The 21,149-nt window shown below is 50.1% G+C and overlaps 1 protein-coding gene across 1 annotated transcript in view; it reads left to right on the forward strand.

Moving 5' to 3' along the window:
* STAC2 (SH3 and cysteine rich domain 2) overlaps window positions 1-21,149 on the forward strand; it is a gene marked incomplete at its 3' end in the record, with an annotated part of 61,511 nt that overhangs the window by 1,150 nt on the left and 39,212 nt on the right. The gene's annotated exons all lie outside the window — the stretch shown is intronic.

The following is a 21,149-nucleotide window of genomic DNA, read 5'->3' on the forward strand; positions in this document are numbered from 1 at the left end:
GAGTGGGGGGTGTTTCGGGGCGGGCAAAGAGGGGGGGGGGGGGGAGCACATCGTCCCTCCTCTACTAAGGGAAGGGGGGTGGGGGTGAGTTCCGAAAGGTTACTAGCGTGGGAATCATAATAACATGCTAATAAGGGAGGGGGGGATTTGGAAACCAGCCATTTCGCCTGGCGGGGCGTGTGTGTGTGTGTGTGTGTGTGTGTGCATGCGCCTGCCTCACTGCAGCAGGGTGACTTCTTTGCGCTTGCTTTAATTGCAGCTTTGCCGCTCGAAGGGCTGTCTTCTTCACAAACCCCAAGCCCAGAGGCGACAGCACTTTTGGGATCAGATCTGGGTGGCGGGGAGGAGTGGGGGAAAGAAAGGGGATGAGTTGGCAGAAGCATCAGCCGACCTGCATCTAGGCCAGGGAGTTTTGGTGAGATGCCTCCGGATGGTTCACTAGCAGGACATTCAGGTGAGGGAGGAGACGATTCAGAGGTATACTGCCTCTTTGCATGGAGGTTCTGCTAGCGGACGATGGGTAATAGCCCTTGAGGGCCCACCTGCTGCAAAAAGTGATTGGTGTCCTTCCAGAGCTTGACCCCTTTTGGCTTTAGGGCATCCAAGAACGTCCTGTTGTAAAAGGCCCAGTCGCACCTTTAAGACTAACAAACTTTATTGTAGCATAAGCTTTCGAGAAACACAGCTGACGAAGAGAGTTGTGTTTCTCGAAAGCTTATGCTACAATAAAGTTTGTTAGTCTTAAAGGTGCGATTGGGCTTTTTACCATTTTGCAGCAACGGACTAACACGGCTGATTCCTCTGGACCGATAAACATCCTGTAGAAGTTCCAAGGCTAGAAGCAGCCCAGTTCTCCACTCCCCTCCTCTTTGCAGTTAGCGTCAAAGTGTGCGCGTTCAGCCTAAGACATGCTTCTACATTGATTGTTGCTGGCCCAAGCTCTGCCCATTAAGAACAGATTCAAGGGGTCTTGGGAACGGGGGTTTCAGAATGGAGCCCCATGTCCCTGCCCAAAGTCGAAGGAGGGAGACTCATGCCTCCTTGAGGGAGACCGATTTCGCACCAGATGACGGGTTTTGGGCTAATCGTGTCAAGGGTGCTGAGCAGGGAGAGTGTAAACCTACAAAAGCACACCTGAACTCTTATCTGGTTGGTGCAGATTTTGGGTTAGGAGGGAAAGCTTTTTAACAAAAATGTTCCTCGATAATGGGAGGAACCATGGCTTGGTGACAGAGCATCTGCTTTGCATGTTCATCTGCTTTGCATGTTCAAACCTTGGCATCTCCAGCTGGAATTACCGGAAGGTCTGTAGTTCAGCAGTTCGAGACCCTAGCACCGCGTGATGGAGTGAGCTCCCATCTCTGGCCCCAGCTCCTGCCAACCTAGCAGTTCAAAAGCAAGAAATTGCAAGTAGGTAAATAGGTACCGCTTTGGTGGGTCCCCTGCGCCTCAGTGTTTAGTCATGCCAGCCACATGACCCCGGAAATGTCTTCGGACAGCGCTGGCTCTTCGGCTTGGAAACGGAGATGACCACTGCCCCCTTGAGTTGGATTCGAGTAGTTTTTGGGCAAGGGAAACCTTTACCTTTAGTTAATGTGAGGCCCCAGAGAGCCCTTGCCAGTCTCAGTACTGACCCTAATGGACCCATGGTCTGATTCAGAATAAGGCCCCTTCATGTGTGACCCTACCCACTGAGTTTGATAACAGGGAGCAGATGAGTCAGGAAGAGGCGTGCATGGGTGTGAATTTTCGGTACAGATTTTCCTGACTGTCTCTGATGACAACTTCTGTGCTGATGTCAAGCCCCTGACGTTGATGGCTAATTCATCTGATATCCCGAGTGGGTTTTAAAATCCAGGGAGACGCCAGGCTGCCGCTTCCGCCCCTGCCAACTTGGCGTTGTGATCGAGCCAGCAGATGTGTGCCTTTGTCCACTTGCAAAGGCTCCAGAACACAGAGCTAGGTGCTTTGCGGGTTCAGGGTGTCGCACAGGGAGGGTTGGGGGGGAAAGGAGTGTCTTGTACGTTCTTTGCGTGGGCGAGACTCTCCCAGATGGCCGTAAAGTCTGGGCACGGGGTAGCTGCTCCTCCTTCGTCATATTAATCACTTGTCATTCACTTTTTAATGTGCAGATCTCTTATTTTGGCTCCGAGCCACTGCTGTTGTGAAGTCTGGGAGGAAGGTCACTTTTAGAGATTTTTTGGGGGGGGAATAAAGGGTCCTTGATGATTCAGTTGGTGGGGTGGGTGGAATGTCAGGGTCTGGCATGCCCAGGTTCGAATCCCTGATCTTCCGTGGAATCTCAAGGGGTGACCTTCGGCCAGTCACTCTCTCGCTCTCTCAGGCGGGTCTGCTTCACAGGGTTGGTGTGTGGATAAAATGGAAGAAGGGAGAAGAATGTTGTAAGCCACTTTGGATCCCCAGTGGTGGGGGTGGGGAAACAGGGTCTGTACTAAACGGATAGCTTTAGGGTGCTGAATGTGTGAACGTGCCTGTAGAGGAAGAAGAACAAACCTCCCTTCCCATAAGAAACTGGCACACCAGGGGAAAGGGCTCAGTCTTCTCCCCAACATAGATTTGTGTTAGATCCAGGTGGTCAGCCATGGTGGTTTGAAGCAGTAGGACAAACTTAGGGTCCAGTGGCACCTTTCGGACCAACAAAACAGAACGTAGTTAGTCTCAGAGGTGCCACTCTGGGCTCTAAGTTTGTTCTCCATATTTGTGTTTTGCGTGTGAGTGTAAGGAGGCTTCAAAAGGGAATTAGATAAGCATATGGAGCAGAGGTCCATCAGGGGCTATTAGCCACAGGGTACAGATAGGAACTCTCGGTCTGGGGCAAGGGATGCTCTGTCTTCTTGGTGCTTGGAGGGGGGGGGCGATAGTGGGAGGGCTCCTAGTGTCCTGGCCCCACTGCTGGACCTCCTGATGGCACCTGTTATTTCTGCCCACTGTGTGACAGAGTGTTGGACTGGATGGGCCTTTGGCCTGATCCAACATTGGCGTCTCTTATGTTCTTATGAGGCATTCCGAAATCCAGCCCTTCCACTGGAAGCGAAGCGTTTCAGTCTGGAAACAGCTTGAGCACTTGAATATACTGAATGTGGGAACTGGCCCAGACATGAGGAGGGGGAGAGAGAGGCCGGCTAACCCAGAGAGCCACAGTTTTTCCTCTTTGCTCGAGTATCCTTGATCGGAGCCTTTTCAAATGTCGCCCCCCTGTCCCAAATAATCCCTATAAAAGTATTGTCCAAGTTCCTCTGTGCAGTAGGGTTTTTTCTTTTTCTCTTTTTTTGGTTACTCCTTAGGACTTGTTCACACATCACTGAGCCCTCAATGACTAAGAGCATAAGAGAAGCCAATGTTGGATCAGGCCAATGGCCCACCTAGTCCAACACTCCATCACACAGCGGCCAAAAATACCAGGTGCCATCAGGAGGTCCAGCAGTGGGGCCAGGACACTAGGAGCCCTCCCACTGTTGCCCCCCCAAGCACCAAGAATACAGAGCATCCCTTGCCCCAGACCGAGAGTTCCTATCTATACCTTGTGGCTAATAGCCACTGAGGGACCTCTGCTCCATATGTTTATCCAGTTCCCTCTTGAAGCCGTCCATGCTTGAAGCCGTCACCACCTCCTGTGGCAGTGAATTCCATGGATTAATCACTCTTTGGGTGAAGAAGTACTTCCTTTTATCCGTTCTAACCTGACCGCTCAGCAATTTCATGGAGTGCCCACAAGTTCTTGTATTGTGAGAAAGGGAAAGAAGGACTCCTTTCTTGACCTGCTCTATCGCATGCATAATCTTATAAACTTCGATCATGTCACCCCTCAGCCGTCATTTCTCCAAGCTAAAGAGCCCCAAGCGCTTTAACCTTTCTTCACATGAAAGGTGTTCTAACCATTTTATCATTCTAGTTGCCCTTTTCTGCACTTTCCCCAATGCTATAATATTCTTTTTGAGGTGTGGTGACCAGAACTGTACACAGTACTCCAAATGAGGTCGCACGATTGATTTATACAGGGGCATGATGCTAATGGCTGATTTGTTTTCAATTCCCTCTCTCGGCTGAACGTTTGAGCTGTCTTCTCTGGGAATGTGTTGAGTGTGGCATTGACTCAGGATGGGACGAAAGCGTAGCGACTAATCTGAGATGGCTCATTTCATGCGTGCGCAGAGTTGCTTCTTCCTACTGTCAGTGAGTGACAGAAAGTGTTCGGAACTGGCCCCGCGGTGCTGAAAGTGTATACTTAAAAATGCAACGTTTGAACAGGGCCCATTCAACAATATATGTATCTCAACTTGTATCGATCTCTGGTGCGGCCTCAATTGGAATACTGGGTACAGTTCTGGTCGCCGTGTGTCACAAAGGACATTGCAGCGCTGGAGAAAGTGCAGAGGAGGGGGACCAAGATGATGAGGGGGGTCGGGGCACCTTCCTTACGAGGAAAGGCTGAAGAGTCTGGGACTTTTCGGGTTAGAAAAGGGACGACTAAGAGAGGACACGATACGCGGGGCTCTTTCTGTAGCAGGTACTCATTTGCATATTAAGTCACACACCCCTAATGTAGCCAATCCTCCAAGAGCTTACAGTAGCTCCTGTAAGAAGAGCTCTGTAAGCTCTTGGAGGATTGGCTACATTAGGGGTGTGTGGCCTAATATGCAAAGGAGTTCCTGCTACAAAAAGAGCCCTGGACGATAGAGGCTTATAAGATTAATGCCTGGGGTGGACCAAGAGACATTTTTCTCCCTCTCCCAAAATACTAGAACTTTGAGGGCATCCAATGAAGCTGATGGGCGGTCGGTTCCGGATGGACATAAAGAAATAACTTCTTTACACGGCGAGTTATATAAGATGTGGGATTCACTGCCAGAGGATGTAGGGATGGCCACCGCTCTAAAGGGGGATTAAACAGATTCATGGAAGAGAGGTCCCTCAGTGGCTACTAGCCACGGTGACTAAAGGGAACCTCCGCATTCATAGGCAGTCAATCTCGGAATCCCAGTGCCAGGAGGCAACACCAGGGGAAGGCCACGGCCTCTATGCCTTGTTATCCAATCTCCAGAGGGACCGGTTGGCCATCGTGTGAGACAGGAGGCTGGACTAGATGGACCACCGCTCTGATCCAGCAGGGCTCTTCTGATGTTCTTAAGCTGGTGTACTCCTTACGCAGCTTAAAAGTATCAGAAGCAGGACCGCTGGCTCGACGCTGCAAAATGCAAAGCCAGCCGAGTTGTCTTGCTGCCATCAGGTTCTTTGATGCTGCGTTGGCATTTCCAGATCAGGGAGAGGGGGGAGAGGCAGGCTGTCGTTAGCAAGCCCCGTTGAGCACAGTGGGGCTTGCTTCCGAGTAAATATGCATAGCGCCAGATTATGCCTTGCGTGTTTCTCTGCAGAGATGCTGGGATACGCTGAGACAGCCTTGCCGAATGTTTCTTCTGTGTCTTGCATTTGAAGTACACGTTACCATCTCAAGGGGAGCGGGGAAATAAAACCCAAACCCAGAGTCTAACGGTGCATTCCTGTGCGGAGTCATTCCTGACTAAATCCATTGGTTTCAATGCACGTAGGCTGGAGTAACTGTGCATAGGACGACACTGTAAAGTCACCTGACGGCTTCCGTGCTCCGGAAATATTAGTGTTAACAAGCAGGTCGGGCTGGCCCTAGAAATGACCCCTCGGATGTGCCCGCAGCTGCGTTTAAGAGATACTGAAGAGACACTAACTTGGAAAGGCTCTTTTGCTCAGTTTAAAAATGCAAAGGTTGCGCTTGGAAAGGCTTGGAAAGAAAGACTCTTTTGCTTAGTTGCTGCTTTCCCCCCCCCCCTCCAAATAATCCAGCACAGCATTTCCCCGGCCATTTAATTTGCCATCTGTTTTACAGGTCATTGCCCTTACAGCAACCCTGTGAGTCCGGATCCCGCTAATTGCATTTTAATGGTTATTCATGGCAACTTGTCCTCCTCCAGACAGTCCTTGGCAGGGAAGCTGGAGAGAAAAGTTTGTAACTTAGAATCATGGAATCATAGAGTTGGAAGGGGCCTCCAGGGTCATCTAGTCCAACCCCTTGCACAAGGCACAAAGTTCACAAATACCTCCCCCCTGCACACCCACAGTCACCCCTGTTCCATGCCCAGAAGATGACAAAAAAACCCTCCAGGATCTCCAGCCAAACCGACCTGGAGAAAAATTGCTTCCTGACCTCAAAGTGGCAGTCGGCATTTCCCTGGGCGTGTAAGAAAGGGCCACAAGAACTAGGCACAGAGGCAACCCTTCCTGCCCGCCCTCTCGTGATCTGCTCGTGAACTTGCTGGGTCGCAGGGCGCCAGATCCTTAGTGGGTGCTCCGTTTGCGTTGTGAGTTCCCAAATTCTCTTTTTGGTTCCCTGCTGCTGCTGGAAAGGTGCAAATTGTAACAGTATAGGATTCAATTCTGCCCCAGTGGCCGTGAGCCAGGGGTGTCAAACGTGCGGCCCGGGGGCCGGATCAGGCCCTCGGAGGGCTTCCATCAGGTCCACAGTGGAACTGGCTGTCTTCTGCTGCTGCTTCCAGTTCTGCTGCTGCTGTGTCATTGTAGGTTTGCAGCTTACAGATACACACCCGAACAGCATACTCAAGATTGCAACGGCACGGATATTTTGATGCAGTAATTCAGAGCAAGAGGTGTCAGTGATCAGACACTGCTAAATAAACAAAATATTGCAAGAGTGCTGATGTTTTAAGCGTGTTTTTATTTAAATTTTTTAAAAAAACCATTTGTGTCCTTTATAAAGTTTACATCTCCACTACCTGGCATGACATTTTATGACCCACATGGCCCGGCCCAACAAGGGCTCATTTATGCCAGATCCAGTCCTCATAACAAATGAGTTTGACACCCCTGATGTAGGGCATGTTTGTACGATCACCTCCTGAGCCCCGTTCCTTATATTTTATTTATTAATTTATACTCCACCTTTCTCCCGACAGCAGCTTACGTCTTCCTCCTCTTCCTCCCTTTGATCCTCACAACGACCCCGTGAGGTAGGTCAGGCTGAATGTGTGTGACTGGCCCAAGGTCACCCAGCAAGTTTTCGTGGATGAGTGGGGATTCGAACCTGGGTCCTCCCAGATCCCAGCCTGAAACCCTAACCACTACACCACACTGGGTCTTGCATATAGCTGCATCCCATCCTCCACATGCAGCTGCTGGTGTGACCTTGGGTTAGTCACAAGTTCTCTCAGAGCTGTTCTCTCACGAGCAGTCCTTGGAAGAGCTCTCTCAGCCCCACCTCCCTCACAGGGTGTTTGTTGTGGGGAGGGGAAGGGAAAGGGGATTGTAAGCCGCTCTGAGACGCCTTTGGGGAGTGAAGGGTGGGGTATAAATCCAGTCTTTTCTACTTAAAATTATATTTACAGTCTGTCTGGCTAGAAATGTTCCAGCTACACTTTTTCAGGGAAATGGCCTCCCACTGAGATACTCTTCTTTTAAGGTTTCCAGCAGGCCAGAAGAAAAAATGTCCTGCCCTTTTAACAGAGGTTTAATGTGTTGAACTGGGCATCTGAAGCTTTTAAGGGCATGGCGGGCAATGGCATCGGCATCCCTTGGTATTTGCTGCGTAAAGGGACAGTTCGAAGGGCCAGTTTAAACACTGGCTGGCCTGTCTGCCTTTGCTGAAGTATAAATGTCCATATATTATTAGTAGGAGCCACTCCATACGTAATTTTCTGGAGGGAGGGGAGGGGGATAGATGAATATTTATTTCTTGACACCTGTGGTGTCACATATTTGCAGCATTCAAAGCATGCTACTTTTTATTCAGGGAGGGGGATATAGTGTTTGGTGTAGTGGTTAAGTGCGTGGAGTCTAATCTGGGAGAGCCAGGTTTGATTCCCCACTCCTCCACTTTCACCTGGCTGGGTGATCTTGGGCTACCCATAGTTCTGATAAGAGCTGTTCTTGAAAAAGAGCAGTTTCTGTCAGAGCTCTCTCAGCCCTGCCTACCTCCCAGGGTGTCTGTTGTGGGGAGGGGAAGGGGAAGGAGTTTGTAAACCGCCTTCGGGTAGTGAAGGGCGGGGTATTTTCTCCCCGAGAGCCACCCTTTCCCCCCGGGTGGGCGGTGGGCGAGCAGCTGATGATCGACCGTGTTGAACGCTGCTGACAGGTCCAGCAACAGCAGCACCGCCGTCCCGCCCCGATCCAGATGCCTCCGGAGGTCATCCGTGAGGGCGACCAGTGCCGTCTCCATCCCGTGGCCTGGGCGGAAACCGGACTGGTAGGGATCAAGCATGGAAGCGTCATCCAGAAAGCTCTGCAATTGTATCGCCTCGCCACCGCCCTCTCTATTAATTTGCCCAAATAGGGCAAATTGGAAACTGGCCAATAGTTGGCCAATTAAGCCGGATCCAGAGATGGTTTTTTCAAGAGAGGGCGGCCCATTGCTTCCTTAAGAGCCCCTGGGAACAGCCCCTCAGAGAGGGATTTGTTGATAATATCCCTGAGGGCTCCTCGAAACCCCTCATGGCCAGCTTTAATTAGCCAGGAGGGGCACGGATCCAGGCTGCATGTGGTTGGGCGTACCGTTGAGATCAATCTGTTGACTTCCTCAAGGCTGAGTCGTTCGAAATAATCCAGAATGGGACCAGAAGACGTGCATGGGGCCTCGAGTTCACATACTGTCTCAAATGTGGCCGGCGGAGCGCCAAGACTTTATCTGCAAAATAGCTCGCAAAAGCCTCACAGCCTATATCCAATTCCCTACCGTTTTGCCTGCCCTGTGGCAGAGCTGTCAAGGACCAAATCGTTCTATACAATTGGGCTGGGCATGAGCTAGCAGATGCAATCATGGCTGCATAGAACTCCTTCTTCGCTGCCTTGACTGCCATCTCATAGGATCTCATAAACGTCCTATAGGATGCTCTTGTAGCCTCGCTGCGAACACGCCGCCACTGTCTCTCTAGTTGTCTGAGCCCGTGTTTCATCAGCCTTAGCTCCTGGGTATACCAAGGAGCCAGCCTAGAGCGTGGGCGCAGAGGGTGTCTGGGAGCGATCTCGTCGATGGCTGCCGAGAGTCGGTCATGCCAGTCCTCGACCAGCTCTTCCAACGAGCCGCCAGGGGGCAGTGGATCCCGGAGAGCCAGCTGAAGCTGCAAAGGGTCTATTTGGCTCCGTGGGTGAGCTAAAATATGCTCGCCACCCAAACAGGGTTGGGGGGACACATTCACCCTCAGGACATGGTGGTCTGACCATGGCACTGCTGTGGCAGTGATCCGGTCCACTGTAACCCCCACCGTGAAGATCAAATTGCACGTGTGACCGGCTCAGTGAGTAGGGACCATTACATATTGGGAGAGCCCTAGCGCCGCCATGGACGATGCCAGGTCCACCGCCCGAGAGGAAGCTGCATCGTCGGCATGGACGTTGAAGTCACCCAGGACTATCAGCCTAGGGTGCTCCAATGTCCAACCCGACACAGCCTCCACCAGGGATGGCAGGCTATAAGCCAGTGCGTTGGGCGGTCGGTACACCAGCCAAACAAGCCAAACTCTCCCCGGCTCTCAAACAAAGCCGGCACACTCCATGCCTGTGAGCCTCGTCACCAGGAGCGCCCTGAAGGAGTAAGCCTCCCGAATGAACAGCGCCACCCCTCCCCCCCGCCCCATTGTCTGGGATTGGTGAAGGACCGAGAACCCAGGGGGCGCCAGCTGGGAGAGCGCAACTGTCTCCCCATCTCGGATCCAGGTCTCGGTCACGCACGCCAGGTCCGCATCCTGCTCCAACAAAAAGTCTCGCAGGACTGAGGTCTTATTATTTATGGACCTGGCGTTGCACAGCACCAATGTCGGAGTGGGGTTTTTAATCCCTGCCCCCCCACCTGCCACTTTTGGGATGGGACGTAGGCTGGAAGGTGGCTGAGCTTCTCTATTTCTCTGCCCCCTTCCATTTTTGTCTGGTCCCACCACTATACCTCCCCCTCCCCAGGAGCACTGGAATTGTTTGTTCAGCCATTCTGCACCAGATGGTCTTCACTCGCCGCACTCGGCTCAAGCCTCAGACCGACCAGCTTGATTGGTCACAGTCAAGATTCCACTAAAGTGCTATTGCTATGCCAGTAATGAATGTCCTGCTTACTTATTACTCATTCCTAACTCTAATCTCAGCGGTAAGGTAAAGGTTCCCTTGCTCGAAAGCCAGTCGAATCCGACTCTAGGGTTGCGGTGCTCATCTCCGTTTCAAAGCCAAAGAGCCAGCGCTGTCCGAAGATGCTTCCGTGGTCATGTGGCCAGCATGACTAAACACCAAGGCGCACGGAACGCTGTTACCTTCCCACCGAAGTGGTACCTATTTATCTACTTGCAATTTCCTGCTTTCGAACGGCTAGGTTGGCAGGAGCTGGAACTAGAGATGGGAGCTCACTCTGTCATGCAGCAACTCGGGTCTCGAACTGCTGAACTACTGACCTTCCACAGCCTGCAGTTCAGCGTCTTAACCACTTGAGCCACCGCAGCTCCAAAATCTCAGCGGTGGTTAACACTAAATCCATACAACCCTATACTTAATTTATAGCCATTAATTACCTTTTTATTTCTTTTCTCTATTCCTGTCAGTCCCTATCTAGCCAGTGAAATACATAAAGGCTAAGGAGTTAATGGTAAATTTCCTAAAAGCTATACCCTCTTATTAATCAATTCCAATTGATTTAATTAGATAATTAGTATAGGTCATTAATACAGCAGCCTCATTAAATAGGGCCCCAAGTAATTCATCAAAACCATCTCATTGACTAATTAACAATAAGCTCCCCCCGATTTTAACTAAACCTAAGCCAATGGCTTCCCCTAATTAATTAATCAATCCCGAGTCCCTGTTATTTTAAACAACCCACTATTAATTATTAACGGATGGCAGTTCGATTTCACTCCTTCCTCCTCCAACCTGCCTGCTCCCGAGGGATTAGTGGACTATCCCCTGCACTGGGCCCTGCCTCCTCGCCCAGTAGCGCCTCCAGCCCTTCCTCGTCTCCTCGGCCCGTCGGGCAGCTCCACGGCTCCCCTCTTCGTTGATCCGGCCCCTTCCTGGTGCCTGCTGTATTCCGCCGACGGCCAGAAGTGTCCTGTGCTTTCTGTAGCCCCATCCGCGACCATGCACCAGCCAGCTTGGTCCAAGGCACGCGCCACGGCCGATGGCCCAGTCCCAGCGCCCGCCCTGCTGTACCACACCTGATGACACTCTGCACGGGCAGAGGGTGGGAGGGACCCCTACAAGTCGCCCCCCCCCCACGGGCTCTGCAATCACCTGGCGTTTCTTCAGGGCCAGCCGCTCAAGCACGGGCACTCCCACAGCCAGCCGGACCAAAACAAGCCAGTCCCGGTCCTGGCGGTATGCAGTTCATGAAGCCGCCATCCACATCTCCATCCCTGGCAGGGACCCAGCGCCGGCCCGAGGACCCGAACATCAGTTCCTCGCGGGCTAGGCCGTCTGGTGTTTTCTCCTCGTCTGCAGGCGTGCCTAATCAGTGATGGCAGGCAATGTTCCCCCTAAGCTGCGGAGTCTTGTGAGCAAAAAGTCTACTTTGTGAGCTACTGGCATTAAAGTTGTGAGCGAGCAGTTTGACTACTGCATAAATTGGTTTGCTCCGGAGCCATCCTTCCTGAGCTAAGACAAAAAGGTGTGAGCCGGAGGCTAAAAAACTGTGAGCTAGCTCACACTAACTCAGCTTAGAGGGAACACTGAGGTTTTTTTCGGCTATTCCATCTCCTTCGTCTCTTTGCCACCCACTCCTCTCTAACTTTTCAGCTGTTATAGCAGTTATTAGCAGTCCACTTTCACCGCGCTAGCACTAAGCTCACGCGCCGCCGCCGCCATGCTAGTTAGTCGCCATGTTTCTTGCCAAGTCAATTTTCAGCCCAGCTTGCCGCAGCCCAGAGAAAGGGGGGAGTCACCTGCCGCTCAGGATTTGGCTGGTCTTCCAAAGACTCAGAAGTTACTCTGCAGGTGGTCACTTGTGCAGGGTCTGAGCTTCAGGAGCTGGCAAGGGCTGCAGCAGGTGGAGTCTGGAGCCAGGTCTAACAGGCAAGGGCTATAGCCTTGCAAACCGGTTGATCCAATATAAATCCAATCTCCTCCTCCTCCTCTTCTTCTTTCTTCTACTTTCTTCCTTCTTTCTTCCTTCTTCTTTCTTCCTTCTTCTTCTTTCCCTTTCCCTTTCGCTCTTGGGATTCCTAGGTTGCGAAGTCCTACTTTTTTCACCATGTTGTTCAGGAGTGAAACTGACAGTACAGGCTGGGAAAAAACCTGTTGAGACGTTGAACTGGATGTTGGAGCCAATTCTCATGTCCCTGTTTAAGGCCTGCCCGGGGGGGCAAGAAACGTTCAGAGGTAGTTTGCCATTGCCTGCCTCTGCTTAGTGACCCTGGGATTCCTTGGTGGTCTCCCTTCCAAATACTGACGAGTGCTGATCCTGCTTCTCTTCTAAGATTTAATGAGGTCGGTCTAGCCTGGGTTATCTACGTCAGGGCAAGCTTGAATACCCCCCCCCCAAAAAAAAAGAAAGCAAGAGAAAAATTTATTGAGAAGGGTCTTGGGGCTTGAGGCAGTCTGTTTATATGTCACGGGGCCCCCAGCTTGTGAAAAGTTCCTGCCCCTTCCAGCTCTGGAAACAAACAGAGTCCGTGTCCTGCTTCAGCCTGGGGTCCCACAAATGCTATTTTTGGGCAGGAACGCACAGGAGCGGAGTTCCGGCTGGTTCCAGAGTTGGCCACGCCCAGCAGGAGCTCATTAGCATAACAGGCCACACCCAACAGCAGGAACTCATTAGGATTGGCTACATTCAGGGTGTGTGGCCTAAGATGCAAAGGAGTTCCTGCTACAAAAAAAGGCCCTGGGTTTTGACAACAAACAAGGTAAACAGAATAAGAAGCAAAAGGTGAGTGTGGCTGGAGGAGCACACTTCTGGTAATGTGGGGTGTGGCGTAATATGCTAATGAGCTGCTCTGTCTGGGGTGTGGCCTAATATGCTAATGTTTTTCTGCTGTTGGGTGTGGCCTGTTATGCTAATGGGTTCCTGCTGTGCTTTTTCTACAAAAAAAAAGCCCTGTGGATCAGAAAGGAGAAGAAAAGGTAGAAGGGGTGGGTGATGCTTCAGATCTGCACATGCTCAGAGGATCTCTGTTTTGCACCTTCCCAGCAATTGCCCAGACTAACCTGAGCTAGTCAGAGCTCAGAAGCTAAGCAGGGTCGCCCTGGTTAGTGTTTGGACGGGAGACCTCCAAGGAAGTCCAAAGTTGCTCACAGCTTCCATGGAGGAGATGGCTGCTTTGGAGGGTGAACTCCAATTAAACATTAATTGGACATTAAATGTTAATACCCTGCTGAGATTCCTCCTGTCCCCGGGCTGCATCTCCAAATCTTCAGGAATTTCCCAACCCAGAGCTGGAAATCCTGGAATCTCTGCCTTATATCTCCCATCAGTGTTCCCTCTAAGCTGAGTTAGTGTGAGGTAGCTCACAGTTTTTTAGCCTCCAGCTCGGGAAGGATGGCTCCAGAGCAAACTATGCAGCCTCTAAATGGCTCACTCACAACTTGAATGCCAGCAGCTCACAAAGTAGGATTTTTGCTTACATGGCTCCGCATCCTAGAGGGAGCATCGGTCTCCACCCCCATTTCACGTGTCTCTGAAAGCTCTTCTCTGTCTCCTCTATTGGCGTCCGAGGTGGTTTGCAAAAGTTAAAAGCCATTGCATGAGATGCTGCTGGTCCCTCTGCAAGTCTGAAGCTATTGAAGCTAAGCAGCTTCAATGTTGGAGATTGGCGTCCAATTTTGTATTGAATTGTTACTGTTCCCGATGCATGTCAGTATGAGTATGAAAACCACAGCAGCTTAAAGGGAACACCCTGATGAAGGATGAACTTTGAAACGTTATCAAACATCGGGACACAACATCAAATTATTTAGTAGTTCTCCATTGTTTAGACATTGTTCTCCGTTGTTTACATTTTGTACTTTTTCACTATAGCTACTTTGTATACATCATTCTGTATCACATGCTCTTCAGATTTTTGGCAAGTTCTAATTGGTGAGTCTGTTAACTTGTTTTTGTCTTCCATGACCATTTTATTATACGATAGTGTAGTGGACATCATGGAGTGATTATGAAAACAGAGCCATTAACTGAAATACGACACATTCATTTGAAGACGGTCTATGATAGGCTTCAAAGATAAAGGTTTCCCTTGCTCGAAAGCCAGTTGAATCCGACTCTAGGGTTGCGGTGCTCGTCTCCGTTTCAAAGCTGAAGAGCCAGCGCTGTCCGAAGACGTTTCCGTGGTCATGTGGCCAGCATGACTAAACACCGAGGCGCACAAAACACTGTTACCTTCCCACTGAAGGGGTCCCTATTTATCTACTTGCAATTTCTTGCTTTCGAACTGCTAGGTTGGCAGGAGTTGGAACGAGAGACGGGAGCTCACTCCGTCATGCGGCACACTCGGGTCTGGAACTGCTGAACTACCGACCTTCCACAGCCTGCAGTTCAGCGTCTTATCCACTTGAGCCACCGCAGCTCCAGGATTCAAAAGCCACCCACAATTAAACCTGCCCAGGGCTTTGATGTATATGAGAGTTTTCACTGGGTGTCTGAAAGAAAGGGAAGTTGCAGGCAAGTCTATTAGAGAAGGGCATTCTGTGGGCGCTGCCTTTGTTTGCTGCGTCTTACACTGGTTTGACTGCAGCCATGAAATTAAAAGACGCCTGCTCCTTGGGAGGAAAGCGATGGCAAACCTTGACAGCATAATAAAAAGTAGAGACATCACCCTCCGTATGGTCAAAGTGATGGTATTCCCAGTAGTCATGTATGGCTGCGAGAGTTGGAGTATAAGGAAGGCCGAGCGCCGAAGAATAGATTCTTTTGAACTATGGTGCTGGAGAAGACTCTTGAGAGTCCCTGGGACTGCAAGAAGATCAAATCAGTCAATGCTAAAAGGAATCAACCCTGACTGTTCCCTGGAAGGCCAGATGCTGAAGCTCAAAGACTTTGTTCCCAAAATGAGAAGGGAGCACTCACCCCTGATGCTGGGAAAGACTGAAGGTCAAAGAAGAAGGGGATGGCAAAGGATGAGATGGTTAGACAGTGTTATCGAGGCAACGAACGTGAAATTAAGCAAACTCCGGAGCACGATGGAAGACAGGAGGGCCTGGCGTGATGTGGTCCGTGGGGTCGCGAAGAGTCTGACTCGGCTGTGCAACTGAACAACAACAACAACACACTGGTTTGAGAGGCATGGCTATGGTTGCCATCCTTCAGGTGTTGGCTGGAGATCTCCTGGGATTACAACTGATCTATGAGTGACAGGTTCACCTGGAGAAAATAGCCAACTCGGCTGTGCAACTCTACGGCATTATACCCCATCGAAGTCCCTCCCCTCCCCAAATCCTGCCCTCCCCAAATCCCGCCCCAAAGCTCCACCCCCAAGTCTCCAAGCATTTTCCAACCCATAGCTAGGAACCCTAGGCACACCGCCTCTATAAAGTGACCATTATTGTTCGTTTCTTTAAAATCTGACTTGCTTTTTGGCTTTTATTTTTATTTTTAAGTGAAAGCGCGCTAACAGAATGCTCTGTCTCCCAAGGGATCTAGTTGTACTTATTATGGAACAGCTACAAACATTTGTGCTGTGTCTAGCTAGATGGTTGTGATGGGGATGGAACGCAAGCGGCGCGCTGGCATTTTGGGTTCATGTATTATGCAACGGATGCCTCTCGCACACACTGTAAGATTTACAGGGCAGTCCAGAGCTGTGTTAAATCATATGCATCTATTGAAGTTAATGGGTTTAGAAAGGTGTAACTCTCAAGACCCCACCGTTACATTCCTGGGCGAAGGGCTGAGGCCTAAGGAACTCTAGTACACATGATCTTTTTTTTTGCCAGGTCCAGGTTGGGAAATTCCTGCCCATAGCCAGGATTTTGTGGCTTGTGGGGCAATTTGTTTTGGGGGGCGGGGCTTGAATTTTACAGTCACCAAAAATAAACCCAGTTCCCTGCCGTCTCCTCACCCCACCACTCCTTGGGTGTAATTTCTCTTTAAAAAGCTTTTACAGGAGACGGTCTTGTGGGGCTGTCCCTTTAAGAAAGGGGGCGGAGCCCCGGATTGCCCCACCGTAGCTACGGGCCTGGGTACAGCGCCGTAGAGTCCGCCCTCCAAAGCACCCATTTCCTCCAGGGGAACTGATTTCTGTAGTCTGGAGATGAGCTGTAATTCTGGGGGATCCCCAGGCCCCACCTGGAGCTGAGACCTGAGACCAGGGATCTCCTACACCTCCCCAAAAGGCAAAACAGGGACCAAACAAAGCCCACTTTTTAATAGGAAAACGTACCAGAAGCCAATATGAGTGATCGGGTCGGGACGAGATGGGCCTGCCCACCCCGAAAGTGTGCCTGTTCGATTCCGCCTTCCTCCCTTTTCACGACGAACCGTAACAGACGCCCTCTTCCTTCTCCTCCCGTCCAATGTTCCCTCTAAGCTGAGTTAGGGTGAGCTAGCTCACAGTTGTTTAGCCTCTGGCTCAGCCATTTTTGTCATAGCTCAGGAAGGGATGGCTCCAGAGCAAACTTAATATATTCAACAGCCAAACTGCTCGCTCTTGCAACTTTATAATGCCAGCATCAGCTCACAAAGTAGGATTTTTGCTCGCAAGACTCCACAGCTTAGAGAGAGCATTGCTCCTGTCCCCCCCATCTCAATCATATTTTCCCTTTTTAAGACCTTTCGTTCAGGCGGTCTGTCCCGGGTTCGTGTTGCAACTCCTTCTAAGGGAGCTGCAGCAGGGGAGGGGGGCCGAGCGGGCTACAGGGAGTGGGAAAAGGAAGCCCAGATGAACGGCCCCGAGGAGCTCTGGTTCCCGGGTGGGGAGATGGAACTGATATCCGTGGTTCTTTCCCCTTTGAGGAGAGAGCAGCTCAGGCAGGCTGTGCCAAAGTATGCTTTCGAGCCAGGGTGCCTGGCTAAAAGTTGTCAAGGTTTCCTGTGGGTTTCTTTTTTCAGAGAAAAAAAAATGCTTCTTTTTCTGTGGAGGGCAGAGAGGCACCCCCGTCTGCTGTATTGAAGGCCAAGGTGTCTTGGCAGACAAGAGCATCGTACATCAAGATCCTACGTGTTTATGATGCGTAAGGGAAAATCTTTTCGGTGGCCTTTACCGCAGCCCCTTGAGCAATACAACGACTGATCAGATGGTGCAGGCGCAAGCGACTTTCTGCTGATGCATACTGGTCCCCCCCCTCCCCTCTCAAGGCCAGCCATAGATTTCGAAGCGAAAAGCCTTTAAAATCCAGCCGTGTTTGCTGTTGCTGGTCCATGTCGGCAGAAGCTTCAGTCAGCCCAGGTAACACTTGAAAACCTGGACTTTCTAATCTGGACGCTCACTGATGACAGATGTGTCCTTTGGTGATGCTCAGAGGCAGCAGCGCTGGTGCCTCAGACAACTAGACCATTGGTCCATCCAGCCCAGTTCCGCCTATTCCGTCTGGCAGTGGTCACTCTTAGCGTTGCCAGCTTCCCCCTGGCCACTGGCAAGGGATGGGGGATAGGGTTGCCAGATCCAGGTGGGGAGACTCCTGGAGATTTGGGGGTGGAGCCTGAGCAGGACAGGGAAGTCCGTGGGGTACAGTGCCATAGAGTCCACCCTCCAAAGCATCCATCTTCCCAAAGGAACTGATCTCTGTAGTCTGGAGATGAGTTGTGATTTCGGGAGGTCCCCAGGTCCCGCCTGGAGGCTGGCATCCCTAGCACTCTCTCTGTTGTCATGGAGAACTTTCTCTCTGCATGTTTACCCCTAGACCCTTAATCAGGAAATGCCAGGAACTGGTCCTTCTCAGGGCTCTTTTTGTAGAAAAAGCCCAGCAGGAACTCATTAGCATAATAGGCCACACCCAACAGCAGAAACTCATTAGCATATTAGGCCACACCACTGACAACACAGCTCATTGGCACATTAGGCCACACCCCCACGTTACCAGAAGTGTGGTCATCCAGCCACACCCACCTTTTGCTTCTTATTCTGTTTACCTTGTTTGTTGTCAAGACCCAGGGCCCTTTTTTGTAGTGTGGCCTATTATGCTAATGAGTTCCTGCTGGGTTTGGCCAACTCTGGAGCCAGCTGGAACTCCTGCCCAAAAATAGCCCTGGTCCTTCTGCAGCAGAGCAGATGTTCTGCTAAGGTAAAGGGATAGAATTTATTTTATATATTGCCAAGTGGAATTTATGCACCCAAAACAGATCCCAAAGGGTGGTTCCGAGGAGCCCTGGCTCCGTGCAGGGTCTGTACAGAGCCCAGAATATGATGAACGTCCTCGGAGCCAGAATAGACAAAGTGTTAGGCTTGGAAGCAGATGACTGGTGCTTGAACCTCTGCTCGGCCATGGTCTGGCTGTATTGCGTCACCTTCGCTAAACTGGGAGCTCTGGGCATTCGGTGGCTACAAGCTGGGAAAATCCTGCACGTTGTGAGCAATGCTCCCTCTGAGCTGCGGAGTCTTGTGAGCAGAAATTCTACTTTGTGAGCGACTGGCATTCAAGTGGTGAGCGAGTGATTTGGATGCTACATAAATCGGTTTGCTCTGGAGCCCTCCTTCCTGAGCTAAGGCGAAAATGTGTGAGCTGGAGGCTAAAAAAACTGTGAGCTAGCTCACACTGACTCACCTTAGAGGGAACACTGTATTTCTGCAACCTTATCTCGTTGTGCTTCCATATTTTCTCCCAGTGTTTTAGAAAGGAATGGGTCAATGGGGGGAAAGGGGGGAAATCTCTGTGGTCTCCACCATGAACCACGTGGACTGGAAACGTAGAGATTTCCCCCTTCTCGTCATGGTTTGTGGGGACCCCAGAGGTGCCCTCGTGACTCACTACATCTGCTGCTCCTGGAAGAGGGGCACCAAGAGAGGGGGGGGGGCTCTGGAGAGCTTCCAGCGAGGCATGAGTGCTAAGCCGGACCCTCCTGCTGAGTATGTTCCATTGGGGGAAAGGAGGACCACTGAATTGACATGACCGGTGGAAGCCAAAGAAGATGTCTGCCAGGAGAGCAATATACACTGAGGAAGTGTCCCTGTGCCAGGGCTTTACCATCTTTGCCTTCACCCCCAGCCTGTGCCCCGGCCTACCATCGTTGTCTCTAGCCTGTAAAGGTAAAGGTTTCCCTTGCTCGAAAGCCAGTTGAGTCCGACTCTAGGGTTGCGGTGCTCATCTCCGTTTCAAAGCCGAAGAGCCAGCGCTGTCTGAAGACGTTTCCGTGGTCATGTGGCCGGCATGACTAAACACCAAGGCACACGGAATGCTGTTCCCTTCCCACCGAAGTGGCACCTATTGATCTACTTGCAATTTCTTGCTTTCAAACTGCTAGGTTGGCAGGAGCTGGAACTAGAGACAGGAGCTCACTCCGTCATGCGGCACACTCGGGTCTCAAACTGCTGAACTACCGACCTTCCACAGCCTGCAGTTCAGCGTCTTAACCACTTGAGCCACCGCAGCTCCTCTAGCCTGAACCCGCTGCATAATAAGTGAGCGAACTGAGCTGGTATGAAACTTACGGTAATCATATGGTCACCTAAGCCATATTAGAAATAATGTTTGCTCTTGTTTTATCTGATGATGTCCCAGCATTTTAACTTGTGCTTTAATTTATTGTTATTTATATTATATGTTTAGCCAGTTTGGTGTAGTGGTTAAGTGCATGGACTCTAATCTGAGAGACCTGGTTTTGATTCCCCACACCGTCACTTGCACCTGCTGGATGACCTTCGGCAGGCCATAGTTCTGGCACAGCTGTTCTTGAAGAAGAGCAGTTTCTGTCAGAGCTCTCTCAGCCCCACCTACCTCACAGGGTGTTGTAGGGACTTGGGGAGGGGGAGGGAAAGGAGGTTGTAAGCCGCTCTGAGACTCCTTTGGGTAGTGATGGGCAGGGTATAAATCCAATCTCTTCTTCTTCTTTATATGCTTATATAGATTTTAAATCTGTATATGCTTATATAGATTTTAATTGTATTTTTATGAAATGTTGTGTAAGACGCCCTAAGCCTGCCTTTGCGGGAAGGGCAGGGTATAATATATATTTTTTAAATCCCCGGAGGGATATTTTTTATTTTGCAAAACTACAAAAACTACAAAGAAATAACATCTAAGGAGAAAGGAAAGCAAACCACACTAATCTAAAACCCCAAGAGGAGGAGATCTTTTTACTGTTAGTTAAAATGTTAGTACTGTTAGAGTTAATGTCACAATATATTTGTAGAGTTCTTGCTTATAACAGTTCGCTATTTATATGTTATTTTGTTAGTTGTTACTAGAGAAATCTCTGATCATCTTCTTATTCTTCGCTTCAAAAGGCCATTTTCCAAGTCCTTCTGCCTTTACTTCTGCTTTCTGTCTCTAAAATTGTATACCACTCTGGCAGGTCCTGCACCCTTTTCTGCCACAGAGTCCTCTTCCGTTCCCGAGGTAACAGAGTCACTAGACTTCGTTTCTTCCTCTTTGGACTCTTCCTCTTCCCCCAGGTGCCGTCTCAGAAATTCTTTAGCTTTAAAAGTGGAGTCTATTGTCTCTCTTCTATTGTTGATTTTAAAGATGACACATTCCGGAACCACCCATCTGTACGATATCCCATTTGTTTGAAGAAAAGAAATTAGATCCTTGTAGTTTTTCCTCTCTTGTCTGAATTCAAATGGAATGTCCTTTAAGGTTTTGATGACAACATTTCCCATTTTCAGTGGAGTTGCTGAGGTTGCTTTTAAAATGGTGTCCCTAGTTTGTCTTCTTACAAACTTGACCACTATTTCTCCAGGTAGACTATTTTTTTAATGTAGTTGGAGTATGCCCTATAGGCTACTTCCATTTCATTTACAAGTTCATCCGCTGTTAAGCCTACTACTGGAGCGATAAGTTCACTGAGCACCTTCAAATCTTCTCGATCTGTTTCAGGAACCCCCTGAAACCTGAGAACCATGTTAGCTTTTTCCATCTGTAGCTGTAAAACTCAGTTCTCTTGGCAATTCTGCCTCGTTTCCACCTCTCCCATACTTTTCTTCAACTTCTTGCTTGTGGTGTCTATCTCTTTAATTTTCTCATTTGCCTGCTCCACTTTTTTCTCTGTTTCGTTCAGCTGGAGCTGCTGCGCAGCAAAATTTTTG

The sequence above is a fragment of the Gekko japonicus genome, unplaced genomic scaffold (assembly GCF_001447785.1).
Source record: "Gekko japonicus isolate JY-2015 unplaced genomic scaffold, Gekko_japonicus_V1.1 scaffold1407, whole genome shotgun sequence".
In the NCBI taxonomy this organism is placed as follows: Eukaryota; Metazoa; Chordata; class Lepidosauria; order Squamata; family Gekkonidae; genus Gekko; species Gekko japonicus.